The sequence below is a fragment of the Melospiza melodia genome, chromosome 27 (assembly GCF_035770615.1).
Source record: "Melospiza melodia melodia isolate bMelMel2 chromosome 27, bMelMel2.pri, whole genome shotgun sequence".
NCBI classification, from domain to species: domain Eukaryota; kingdom Metazoa; phylum Chordata; class Aves; order Passeriformes; family Passerellidae; genus Melospiza; species Melospiza melodia.
This window is the reverse complement of record NC_086220.1, coordinates 6,206,941-6,220,980: the sequence shown is the minus strand read 5'-3', so window position 1 is coordinate 6,220,980 and position 14,040 is coordinate 6,206,941.

The window sequence follows — 14,040 nt, the reverse complement described above, 5'->3', positions numbered from 1 at the left end:
CCCAAACCAACATTCAGAATTAATTTTTCTCCATGAGAAATTTCTTTGATTTTGCTTACAATGGTTTTCTGTTGGTTATTCACAGGATAAACTTTTTCCATAATAGGAGAAATTCACTGAATTTTGATTGAATGCAACATCACACCACCCTGTTCTGATCTTAAGCATCAGGACACTCCAAGAAAATATTCAAAACAGAGAAACTACTAGTGAAGGTCTTGTGTGGACACAGCAGCTTCAAATAAAGTTTTTTTTTTTATTCAAAGGCAGCAGTTATGAGTTTCTCTTCTCCTCCCTGCATGATCCAAAGAATACATGAGAAAGATGTACCTATCACATGGGAACTTGGAGCCTTGGAAATCAGCCACAAAGCAAAGACTTCAAAAGATGTTTATTAGGAAAACCAGACATTACAAGAGGGCCAAACAGATTGTACAAGACACGTGCAGCTTCTGGTACAATGCAGAGAACAAGAAAAGTCTGCAAATACAGGTAACACACCCACCTGAACTGCTACCATGGGCACAGCAATGCTCAGGTCACTTGCCATCAAAGGCAGATACTGGGGTCCTTCAGGTAGGCAGCCAATCCCTGGGATATTTCACATTTCCTGCAGAAGTACAGATTGCACACAGAGCTTTAATGGCACTTAAAATTACTGCCAAGGAATTCCTACATCCAAGTTGGGATTAATAATATTAATTAATATAGTGTATCTCATAAAATTTTATTTCTTTGTTTTCTTTCAAGGTCATCTAGATTTCATGTTCTTATAATGCATTTTTCCTCACAGATAATAAAACCTTGCTGTCTACACATGATTCTGCCTAGCAAAGCATATCTGAGGCTGTTTGCTTTGTTAGCTAAGGAAGAGATCCAGATTTAATTAAATAATTCAGATGTATTGACAGGCCAGTCCCTTATAACCCACATCAGAGAACTGAGATATATATTAGCTAATGCTTTTATTAGGCTTTAGAACAAACACATCCTAAACTTGCCCAAACCCAGGAATTCTTGTCTTTAAAGCACAGCTAACAGCAACCAGCAATCCTCCATCACAGAGTGGAGAGCAAAACTCACTGAGCTCAGCAGAGAAAAATGAGCATGACCAGCTCAATAGCTTCTAGCAACAAGTGTGACATTAACAGTAATTCTCAATCAGGAAAATGAATAGGAAAAATATCTCACTGAGCAAACTGGTGAATTTGCTGTGTCTGTATCTTAAAGGACAAATAAGTACTGCAAGAATGGTTAAAAATCTAATTCTCAAATTAGTGTCTTCTCCACCCCATAAAATATATAATAAATGCTCTGTTTCTTGCCATTTTGTACTGGCTTTAGCAGTTGTCTAATGTCCAAGATCACAATTTCCCATTTGTTTCCCCATCAGCTCCCAAACCAACATTCAGAATTAATTTTTCTTCATGAGAAATTTCTTTGATTTTGCTTACAATGGTTTTCTGTCTGATCTTAAGCATCAGGACACTCCAAGAAAATACTCAAAACATCCAACATCTGTCTATAAACTTTAAGGATTGTATTAGAAAAAAAAAAAAACAGAACAGATTAACTATCCAGAGCTTGTCAACCCCTTCACCCCCAGCTCTAAACTTACCTTCTCTGTTGCAACACAGCTGTTGGATATACTATAAATAAAGACAAACATTTCAATCAACACTGAAATTAATAAATGGAGAAAACCACAGCTAAGACACACAGCACCTAAGCCCTCCTCAGACACACCAGACCAGGGGATCAGATAGGAGTACCTGCCACCAGAGTGCACACTTCAAGTCCATGCTTTAGTGCCCATCACAGTGTCTATCCTTCATCATCTAAAAACAGACCAGAAATAATGGCATTTCAAAGAGGAGAAAGTTATTAAAACAAAGAGCACAGATCCTGCAATCCTACTCCATGGAAAGAGGGAGCTGGCATTCAGCAGATACAAAAGCAGCAAACATGAATAAAATAGAATTCACAATCTCAGGGAAGGCTTTTTGTGGTGAATAATTTGAGAGTGCTAGGTAGTAATATCAATATGCAAATAGTTAATCAACTCTCACACACACTGTTTACAGAACTGCAGTGAGCATAAGCAGGTGTTACACCATCCTCCTGCCTCTCTATAATGCCAAAAGAAGCAAAATCACCAATTTCACATGTCGCCAAATATCCCAAGTTGCTGAGGCAGACTTGGAAAGATCCTTACTGGGTTTTTTTTTCAAAATAAGCTGCAACTCTTTGCATCAATTATCTGTAGCTAAAACTTAGGACTGAATCTGGAAACAAGAATGCAGGTCATGTTCACCTGAGCCTCTGCTTCAGCTCACTACAGGAAATGTGACACACTGCCAGAGCTGATTTCAGCTGTTTCTACACTTCAGTTTCTGAATAACAGTTTGGAGATTTGGTCCATGGTAAGTAATGAATATCCACATTTCTCGACTTTAGTGGTAAGGCTTTCTTCTTCTAAATTCTGTTCCTCCTGCTATATTTTAGATGCTTCTCTTAAGCATGCAGAATAAAAAGAAATCCCAGCTATTGTGGAACAGATCATCATCTTTTCCAAACTGGCCATTAAGGAGAGAGAAGCTGTTCAGAGATGGATCAACCTGAACATCCTGCAGATGAAATAAAATGCAACAGTCATTTCACTAACATCTGCTCAGGCAATTCATAACATTGTGCAGCAGATGACATTAACTGGTGTTTGCTGACTTTTTTTATGAAAAAGCAAGGATTTAAAGTCCTAAATGACTTTGATGTGCTCACATGAATGATGAACAAGCAGGCTGCAAGGTTTTGTGTTGTTTATGCAAGTGTAAGAGATGATACCTGTCAAGGTGTCACCAGCAAGGTGCCACTGCAGGAGGCAGAGCACAACCACACTTCCCAAGAGCATTTCCTAAGACTAACAGCCAAAAGCCATGAATACAAAACAGCCAAGTCCAGAGAAACTAGAGATTTTAAGATTCAAGAAATTTGATCATCCTATTTCTCTAAAAAATGAATGAAGCCTGAAGAGATCAGGAGGTATAAGCTAAGCCAGGCTGATGATCCAGGCCAGAGACCAGAGATCACAGAACCAAGAGGAAAATCACTTTCCTCAAATGAATGCAAACAAGTAACTGTTCCAAGAAGCTGTGAAGGTTGATGGGGTCCTGCCATCAGTGTGTGGATATAAAGCTCTACAGCTCACTCAAACCAAGCTGATTTCTGCACCTAAAACTTGGGTCACAAGATGTACAATTTGTATCAGAAAGAGCTCAGACAACAGAGCAAAACCACAAAGCCAAAAAGGGCTTGATCTCATCCCTTCTCTTACCTCTGGAAGATGGAAACTCTTCAACTCAGCAGTGTTAGGAAGGCAGCACTACAGAGATGGAACACCTCAATGGAATGGGAAGGTTTTCAAAGACAGAATCAGAATCACCTCTAACACCACCTCAAACATCACCTACTACATCACCTATACCTCAGACATACCCTGCACTCTGATGATGTCAGGAGGTCCTATTCATGGACAAAACCTACCAAAATCAACAAAAGGACTGAAAATATTTTACTTATTGTAAATGTAAGCCAAGTAGGAGGCTGGAAGACCAAGCCTTGAAAAGCCATCATGAAAAGGGGAAAAGGTCCAAGCCCAAAGAGAAAGGGTCACATATGAAGTGGAAACACAGACAAGCACAGACCTCCATGGCAAAACATATAAAAGCTGAAAAGCTGCAGGCAAAGCTACAATTTTGGTGGATTTTGGTCAGGAAGTTCCCTAAGAGAAACTGGAAAGGATGCAGGTGTTTGGGGCCTGACACCTTTGTGAGCAAAGAGAGAGAGGCTGCAGACACAGGTAAAGCACAAAGACAGCAAGGGTTGAGCAAGGAAAAGCTGCACCAAGCCTTACCTGTCCCCAGCTCCCAAGGGCTGCCCTCCTTCAGCCAGGTCATGCAGCTCTGTGCTGCTCTTCACCAGGTACCAATGGATAAAACACCAGAACTGTTTGGTTCAATTCTTCTCCCAACCCAAATCACACGTGGAAAAAGCAGGCACTGAGCTCCACTTCTGAGAACACAATTGATTTTTATCCTCCTCTGCCTCTCTTGTTGTGCCAGTCTCACAAATATTCCACCTGAGCCTTGCAAAGCAGCAGGTACCTGAGAAGGCACTGAGTCAGGTGATACCCAAAAAGATGTTTTCAGGAAAATATAATGAGCAGTTACACAAACACTTCTCTATCTCACCTCTACTAAAAGCTCATTAAAACCCAGCTTCCTAATCACTTCAATTGAAAATACAGAAAACCAGGAAGATGTGAAATATATGTTTCTTTTTTTTTTTTCCTTTTAAATGTTTGCAAGGAGTCCTAAACTGTGAGGTAAATATGAGCCAAACCTTCTGACCATGCTGGCTACTGGTGCATGATGAACCGTAAGAGATTGAGAGGGACAAAGCCTAAGCCCAGGAGATGTAGAAAACACCTAAAAAAGGAAAAATATTCCAAAAATGTAACAATAAATATTGAAAAGAAACTAGGGAATCATTTAATTTTCTGTCTAACTTCTCTACTTGCCAGGTTTTTTTGTTTGTTTTTTTAATTTTTCCCCAAGTGTAGTGTTGCAAAGGGCCACTGAGAAGCCATCTACTGGTATGCCCAAATTCCTTCAGCCCACATTCAGCTGCAATTTCTCAGAGGCAATTATAAATACTTCAAAAACAAGTTCTGCCTGAGCAGTTTCAATTAAAAAACCACTGGGCTAAAAATAAACTTGATTTAAGTAGTGGAGCATATATTGATTATTCCAGGTATTATTCTAACAAGTTTAAGAGCACGGTACCAGCCCAAAAATCCAGAATGTGATTGGTACTTGTGCTCTAGTAATTCCTTTCCACATTTCCTGTTCTGCCAGACATCAGTCAAGCAGTGAAGAGCAGCTTTGCCCTGCAGGCTACAACCCAGAGCACTGCCACAGGCCAAGAGTCACCTACAGGGAAATTGCAGTTTTGCTAGATTTTTGTAAATTTTAAAGAATATCCAGGCTCCAACTCATTTCATACTGTGCCACAGCGTTAGTATCCTAGTGTGTGTGCAGAGGCTGTAATACCAGATAGCATAAATGAAGTCCTGAAATCCTTTCAGCAATCAAACTTCTCCACACAGACAAGGAGAGGTAACTTACCAACTCAATTCATATGGCATCATGAATGTTCTTCAGGGATTATGAGATGAGAATGGAAGCTAAAACATTATTAGTAGATAAAGGAGTCCAGGCACCCGTGTACTAAGATATAAAAATGAGTTTTAACTTCTTCAGAGCCTGATTTCTGATTGCTGTTAATAACCAGAGTTTCTAAAATAGCTTATTTAGACAATTAATAGAGGAAAAAAAGTGCATTTACACAGCCATAGACTTTTTCTTCTCCTTTCATTCTGCCAGCAGCCATCTTCTTACAGCAGCACTGAGACACCTGCACTGGCTGAACTGTTTTAATGACAGGGCTGAACTCAAGAGTGTAACAAGCAAATGAACATCTAATCACACTTACATCTCAATTTTCATCAAGCAATCCTATCTCTGTAAGTAACTGCAATCATTCTCAGGCTCTTGGTATTAAAGTCTGATTGTGGGGTTTTTTCTCACTAAAGGTTTTGCGGTCTCAGTTTGGAACAGAGAAGAATGTTTTGCTAACACAAGCAGAGGCTCTGTGCATCAAAAAGGAGTCTGGCTTTGCTTGAGATCCACCTGGCTCTGCCAATCCCACACTTCCTCCTGTCTTCTTACACGTTTATACACTGCACTTCCTCCACGCCTAGAGGATTAATCAATTCAGGCATCATTATCTAATTTTCACCCACCAACACAGTACATGACAATACAGAATCAATGTGAATTATGTACCCCATGTTTCTGTTACATCAAGAGCAAAGTTCACAGTCTCTATGGCCAGATCCAGCTCTGTATCTGAAAAACATGCATTTTTAAATTAAAAAAAAGTTACACCAAGCATCCTTGTGGTCTGTCCTGGATTAATTAACTTATTACTAGAGGCTTTGTAAGAAATACACAATGGTTAAAGAGATGTAACACACACACAACTTCACTGCATTTCAAGCTCAAACTGAAACAGCCACAGAAGACAGCACAGATGTTATTTAGTGTTAGCACTTCCTGATCCTCTCCTGGTTACCCAGCCTACAAGCAAGTTGTTACTTTGGATTTGGATTTTATGCATTAGCCTCTACTGACTGCTTTCCTAAATGTCTGATGTCCCCTCTTTTCCCCAAGGTCAATCATTCTGTAGAAATATTGAGTAGAAAACTTTCTGAGCTAATTCACTTGCACCCTTTGTTCACATAAAAGCAACACTAAAATAGCCTGTGTCAGTAGGAACTGCTCAGATCCTACCTGCAGACCCAGGCTTTCAGTTGCACTTGACAGTTCAAACAAGACAATTCTAACATAAAATAGACCAATTTTCTTCAGAATGCCAAAAAGTTCTACCCTGAAGAAATAATCCTCATGGAAAGTCAGGATACCACACCTCAATCCCAAGAACTCAAATATATGGCCTTTGGATAATTAGAGAACAGAAAACAGAGAATCAGTATAGAAAGTTCAACTGAGTGAAAATTACTGAAGTTAAAGGAAAAAAACATTTGAAGTGCTGCCTCTAAGAATATAGAGAAGCAGGATGATCATTCCCACAAAACCGGACTCTAAACCTTTATGCTAGAGTCAAGACTTTGCTGGAACAGAAGAGCACTGCTTTTCATCTATTCCTGAAATGCAAATTTCCATTACTACTTATTCGTCAGTCAAACAAGGGGTGGAGCTGATCACAGCAATTAACAGTGAGAACCACATGAGTGCTCTTCCAGATGTGTAAACAAACATTGCCCATCCCACACTGCACACATGTCATACCAGAAGTATCACAAAGAGCTACTCAAATAGTTGCACATCTGTATCTCATTTCAGCAGCTCCTACTGATACATCCACACATTTGATGCTCTTCAGCTGCTTCTATTTTAAATCTCAGCCTAGCTGCTAAAAGGATTTTTCAAGCTATTTACAAAGAAAGAAAAGAGATGACCTACATTGGTGGAGGCACCTCTCTGGCCACACAGCCTCCCACAGGGGGGAAGGTGCAGCTTTCACTGCACAGATCCCACTTTGGCCAGTGAAATAGATTTAATTTGTGACCTTTAGATTTTACATGCTACACTGCAAACCCTTCTGAACCCACTCCTAAGGCACATAAAAGAAAACATCTATTTGACATGAGAGAAAAAGCTAAAACTTTACAACCAAGTGTCAGTCAAGCAAAAAAGGAGAGGGGAAAAAAGCACATTTATTTTCAGTGAACTGCCATGAAAGAAACATAGAGAAGATTTAATGATTACCAGAACATTGAAGAAAATATATGTTCTAATGCTTCACAAACATGATGAATGTTTATGGCATAAAATGATTTTATGAGCAAATTAGCTCCTAAGTGCATGCCTACAGTTCTCTGCAACATCTATCATCTAAAAATGCTGATGAAATTAATAACTCAAGTTCTCATATTTCAGGTAGGTAAAGAATAATATCAAAGAAATTTGAAGAATCCTTCAGTATTTTTACCTTTACATACCACATCAAAAAATCATATGAAAAACAGCAAGGTCCACTCAAAAAAATCTCAAACCTTGCAACAGAGCTTTGCATCTGCACCAGCACCTTGTTGGCTCAACACATCCAAGACACTGCAGGAAATGCTTTTCTCCTCTTTCTCTCTACATAAGGAGAAAGTACAGGTGAACATCCAACCAACAATGGGAGAGGAAAGGAAGAGTAGAAGTGAGAAGCTACAATGCTACCATTAAGGATTTAAGCATCCTCTTTTCTATGGAACCCTAAATTCAATGTCTCTACTCATAATCACTGGTTTGTCCAGCATGAGAGTGGCAAGAACTGCTTGATGGTCAAGTATCACTTAGGATCTGAATGAGAAGCAGCTGAGAAATCCTGCTGGCAAGTTCACCAGAACTGCTACAGATTCACTCTTCAACCTGAAACTGAGTTTTGTCTCTGACCTGTGTGTTCAGCTCAGCAGTGTTCTCCCAAAAAACCTACAGACTGCTTATTAGATGTAATGCAATGTATTGGCATCCTGCAAATGTACAGCAGTTTGAAAATCAAAGGTACAGAAATCAAAAACAACATGAATGGCATAAAGACTGACTAGGTATTCATTAATAGGATTTTTGTAGTGAACCCTTAAATAACAGATGGAAGAAAACTGGCAGGGCAGAAAACTAAATTTGACAGAAATGGTCGTGGTTAAGAGTCATCTTTAAAGCTGTATTTTAAACTGAATCCAGAACCATTTGGAAACAGGAGAATAAAGGTGGCTGCTCAAATTTCTGGAGTAAGCACAATGGGATAAGCATGACTGTCCTTATTTATGAGCTACTGCTCAGCTATCTGGCTATTAAAGGACCTTTTTATGATCTACACTCCTCCAGTTTTTGACCCTGTTGAACTTGACTCTGAATGCTAGAGCAATATTCTCCTGGCCTAATTTTTAGCACTGTACAAGATCTCTGGATTCCCAGAAGAGCCCTATGAACCCCTCAGCACAGCTCTTTCAACTCTGACCTTCCTGATACTGCACCAAGGACACTTCCAAGGTGGGAAGAGAACACCTACTGCAGCATGAGCAGATTTATAAAATACCTGAAAATTGCCCATTCCAGCAAAAAGAGAAAGCAAAAAGAATTCACAGTTCTTTTCCTGGAGTGGCACAAAGCAAACTTTGGTGAGAGGCCCCAGAGATGTGATGTCAGATTAGGGCCACCCCTGCCAATAACTCATTTCAGTTTACTGAGAAATGATCCAGCTGTTCCTGAACTGCTGCATTATTGGGTGTTTCCCAAACAGGACCAGCGACCACCTACCTGCAAGGACTCTACTGCAACTCCTCTGCCCTTCCCAGGGAGAGAAGGAAAAGGTGCCCAGTCCCCAGGGTGCTGTGGGCACAGCCGGGCTGTCTTTCCTTGCTTGGGACTTTGGGTTTTTTGTAAAGGTTGTTGGGTTGGTTTTGGCTTTTCTTAAGAACTGCAAGTATTTTTAATCACAGGACTTTTAGCCCATGCAGCATTTCGTTTCTCTTTTCCTGCAGCAGTTAAAGCAGCACAGCAGGGAATTCCAGAACAGAAAGAAGCATCCATTGCTAAGACAGCTGAATGCTCTCCAGAATCAGATTCCTCTCCTATCATGAAATGAATGTTTACACCACATCTCCTCTGAAATTCCAGCTGGGTTTGCACCTTCTGCACACCAAATGTGAAATGTCTGAAGGTATGTCAGAAAGAATAATGACATGTGAACAGGTGCTGATACAATGGACACTCATTCCTCGAAATTAAAATGCAAATACAATCACCTGTCACAGGTTGCTGTGAAGATTTAAAAACAGAGAGAGAAAAACCTGTGTATCCTACACTTACACAAGCTCTACAGAAGTTCAACTGGAGAATCCAATGAGAACACTGTACACTCACTGGTGCTAAAGAAGGAAAAAAGTGAAGCTTGTGTCTGAAGCAAGGAGGGTAGAACTGGAATTTGGTCTCCTTTTCATTCTTTTTATCCCCCCTCCCCTTTTATTTTTTTGCCTTTCATGCAATTTGGCAGCTTATGATTACATAAATAGCTGCTGACATTGTGTTTTAAACTCATGAACTTCACTGATAAGAGACTGATGTTTTATGAAAGGAGCATGTCCCATTCCCATTATTTCCAGCTATCTCAAATTCCACATGTGCAAAAGCCAATCCACTCAGTTGCTTTTTCTCCTGTAAGGACCCTGCCATCTGCTTCCTTTCCCAGAGACCACCTGAGCATGTGCAACACATCCTACTACACTCACTATCTATGGGACATGCAGACTGGAAACTCCAGAATTAAGAGATCCTCTTTTTTCTGTTTATGATCCTTCAAGTGAAACAACATTGATGACTTTGTGTGATCATAACTGTTCTCAAGCCATGGTATGCCAAGTAAGGTTTATCTGGAACAAAACAAATACTTCATTTCTGAAAATTCCTTACAAAATACCTGTACTCACCAGGTACATTTCTTCTGCAGATGTTGTCACAACTGGCATGCTATTCAGTCCCATGGTAAACAATGACTGCACCTGGAATGCTCCTCTAGCCTAGTAAGCTTTTCCAACTCCTCTGCTCCTTTCCAAGTACTGCATGAACAAGCAGGAAAAGACAAGTCTGCTGGCTGAGGAAAGGTGCAAGATGAGCAGGTGCCATGAAGAATTCAACATGTCCAAGTATTTGATTTGCAAACCTGTTCTTCAGCTTTTGCTATGTTTGTCTAGAATCAACATATGCCCTCCACAAAAAGAGATGAATATTAAAATCCAGTGGGATTTTATAATGGGATCAACTACAGCTGTCCCTTGGTACAAAAGCCATTCTCTCTTGATTAATGACTTCTAAGCATTATCATGTTTAATACATAAATGATTCAAACTCATGATATGCCAGTTTTGTTATTTCCAAGGCAAAATTTTATTATTTTCCAGAGATCTACTTGGACATTTTTCCTAACAGCATTCTTAAGCTTTGAAGAAGTGTGCTGCAAATTCTTTGCTTTTCCACAGGTGGGGAAAGATATCCAACCCATACCTGGATTTAATTAGAGAGGAAAAATTTAAATGTTCAAAATGTTTTATGCTTCCAGCACTCCTAAAAGAGCACCCACCTTTCTTCTGAAGTGCATGTCATCTTTATTTTCAAATTAATTTCAAAAACCTATACCATATGCCTCTCTTGAACATGGACAGATTTAACCTCAACTTTTACCTTCCACATTTGCAATCTCTCCATGGTAATGGCAGATTTTGAAAGCTATTCCAGTGCTCAGGTCTGTGGAGCTCATATCCTCCCTCCTCCCACACCAACCCTTTCATCTTACTGAAGGAAATGAGAAAGAAAGTTTTCTTACCTACAACTCCAAGGTTAATGTCCCCTGCGAACCCCACCTAGCAAGTCGACATCATGACATGTCAGGTCAGCCTCAACCACGCTTCCCTGATAGTCAGGTAAAAGGAAGGAGTTAAAATACAAAATTGACACTTGCAGATTTCTGGACATCAGAAAATATATTCTGAACTGTCTTTCAGAGCTTCTGGTAACCTCCAAGTTGTTAAAACAACATTTCTTCAGAGGGATTCTCCTGTTCTAAAATTTCAGAAGTTCCTGATCAATAACCAAGTATCGCAGATCCACCTTGACTATTTTCATCATTTCTTATGTTTTCCCTTCAGTACAAATGATTTTTTTCTCCCTACTCTACACATTTTATCAACTGATACATGCTCAACCAAACTGCTCTGGGTTTCAAAGGACAATTTAAGCCAATAGACTACAACAGCTTCATTCAAGTTCTAAGTTAACAGAAGCTCTAACTTCTTTTTGTTGCTGTTTTAGAAAAAACAGGAACACAACGTGGTACACTCTTTCTATAAGGCTCTGAGCTACTCACAGAGGTCACATGAATGACAGAATTCCACTGACAACCTCCACCTTACAAGCAATCCTTCATCACACACATACTCCACCTCAAGTCATGCATGATCAAAGATTGCTGATGACAGATTTCTAGGAGAGCTCCTTGCTGTTCTATGGATGGGCCACCAGCACTTTTAGATAACAATTAATTCTTGCTGAAAATACATTCATTCAGTAGGGTCTTTAGGTCTTGGAACTAAACGTTTTTGAGAGGTTTAAGACTTTTTGCTCAGCACTTCACATTTATTTCTCTCCTAGCCTTATAATAAGAGTGCCCTCTGTATTTTTTTTCCTGTGGAGTTCAAATTATAGAAATGGGTTTAATGTCCAAACATAGAAGGGACAAAAAATGGTCAGGTTTTTATACAGAGTCACCAAAATCATGCGGTGATCTTCTACTTCGAGTTTATTTTGGAAAGGTTTAAGCAATGCAGTTGTCATTCTTTAATAATCAGACTACAGAAGCTGAGATTTAAAAATAAACAATTGCTAGAAAACACTTTGAAAAAAATGCAAACTCTGTTGAATGCAATAGTAGAATTTTAAGTTGAGTTTCGTAAACTAAGTCGTTAATAAAGTGAAATTAAGTATATAATAACACAGTAAAGTATTTTGCTCGAGTTTTGGAACTGCTAGGAATCTGGTAACTTGCTTCTTAAGTCAAACACCTTATCAATACAGACATTTAAGCAACTGCTATAAATGAGTGATCAAATGATTATTAAAACTCCATTTCATGGCTCCTCCTCCAATGCCAGCAGGACACCCATAACAGCTGAATATTGGTGTGCAAGTTGAAATCCATTTTCAACATATTATAGAGGATTTTTGCTCAGTTATATTGAAGAAACAATCAAAAGAAATGCACGAGAGTAAATTTAAATTTATTTTTTAACTAGATGTCCAAATTGTGCTGAGAAATTCTTCATTTGAGTCAGGCATGGTAGTTTTCCACTGTACTACAGTATCTTTGCTTGATAATTTTTTCCATCATTTCATTAAGTTCTTCAAGTTCAGCACACACCACTATTCAAGTAAGCTGTAGCACACCTTATCTATGGATTAAATAAAAGTACTGCTGCAAATTTAAAAGGTGAATTTGAGTAGCCATAAACCATGTAAATCAAAGAACTTGGTATATCTTGTAAACATAAACTTCTACTGAGTTTAACTGTTATGATTTTCAATTATAAAAATTAATAGCTCACTCCACATATTTACTAAAACTACTAGTAGAAATGATGATTTGGGGAGAAGTAAATACAAGATGCAACCTTACAGTTCTTGAGGAGGACAATTTTACCATTTTTGTTTCTCAGCTCTTTTGTAACCACTATAACTGAGGTGTTTAACTTCCCCCCCAGTCCCCCCACAGCCCTTACTAGCACCTCACCTCTCCTAGCTAACATGTGCAATATGGGAACACTACCTTCTTCCAAGATGGAGAGCACTTGAAATATGATTCCAATTAATCTCCTTGTACTACATCCCCTTTACAATGAATACTGAAAAGCCAATACTTATTGGGACTACAGGGTTCTGCTCAGCACTGTAAGAGCTGTATAACTACCAGAAAGTCATATGGATAGGGCAGCTAAAATTTGTGTTAAAACAGAATTAAAACCATATCCTAATAATGAGCAAAAGCCTGAAGTGTATACTCAGGCAAAGCCCTCTGAGTTCACTGCTCAGGTAAAAAACAGAGAGGACATGATTTGGCTCCATTAACTGGAGAAAAAAAAAAACCCCAAACCCCAACATAATAGATATTGATTTTTTTAAAAGCACTTTTAAGCTATTTATGACCAATTCTATTAATTGGAAGAGGCTGACATGGGCAAACCCATTTCTGAGAAGCAGATAGACATCTTCGATTCAGGCCCCAATCAAACCCTGCAATCCCATTCCAGATCCACAGCAGTGTGGGGAGGCCCATCTTACTGGGAATATTCTGACATAACACACTTGAGACACCAGACAGGAATAGAAGACAAAGGGAGGAGTATGACCACTGAAGTTTAACTTCCTCAATAGTCTGTGTTTGGAATGCTGTAAATCAAGTATGAGCAATGTATTGGATTTGGATATTTAGAGGTCCGGCAATAGTTTTCTTTAGAGAAAGTATAAATCCGTTTGTTTCTCTCTTTTCTTGAGAAGCAAATGTTCTTCATTGTGGTACAGAATGGCTTAGATGCAACACAAGAGTAATGTCATGATTTGCCAGTTAAAATTGACATCTGGGAATGTCCAAGACAAGGGTCAAAGCAACACATAATATAATGTAGCTAGCAATGCCCTCAAAAGATAAAGTCTTAAACTTTTGTACAGCCTTTATTTTAAGGCAGGAGAATTCTAAGGCAAATTGTTCATCATGGCAGAACATCAAATTAAAATGTCAAGATAGAAATAAGCAGAATCTGGAGAGTATGTTCGTGTTATCCGTAGCAAGAAATTAATTTAGTGT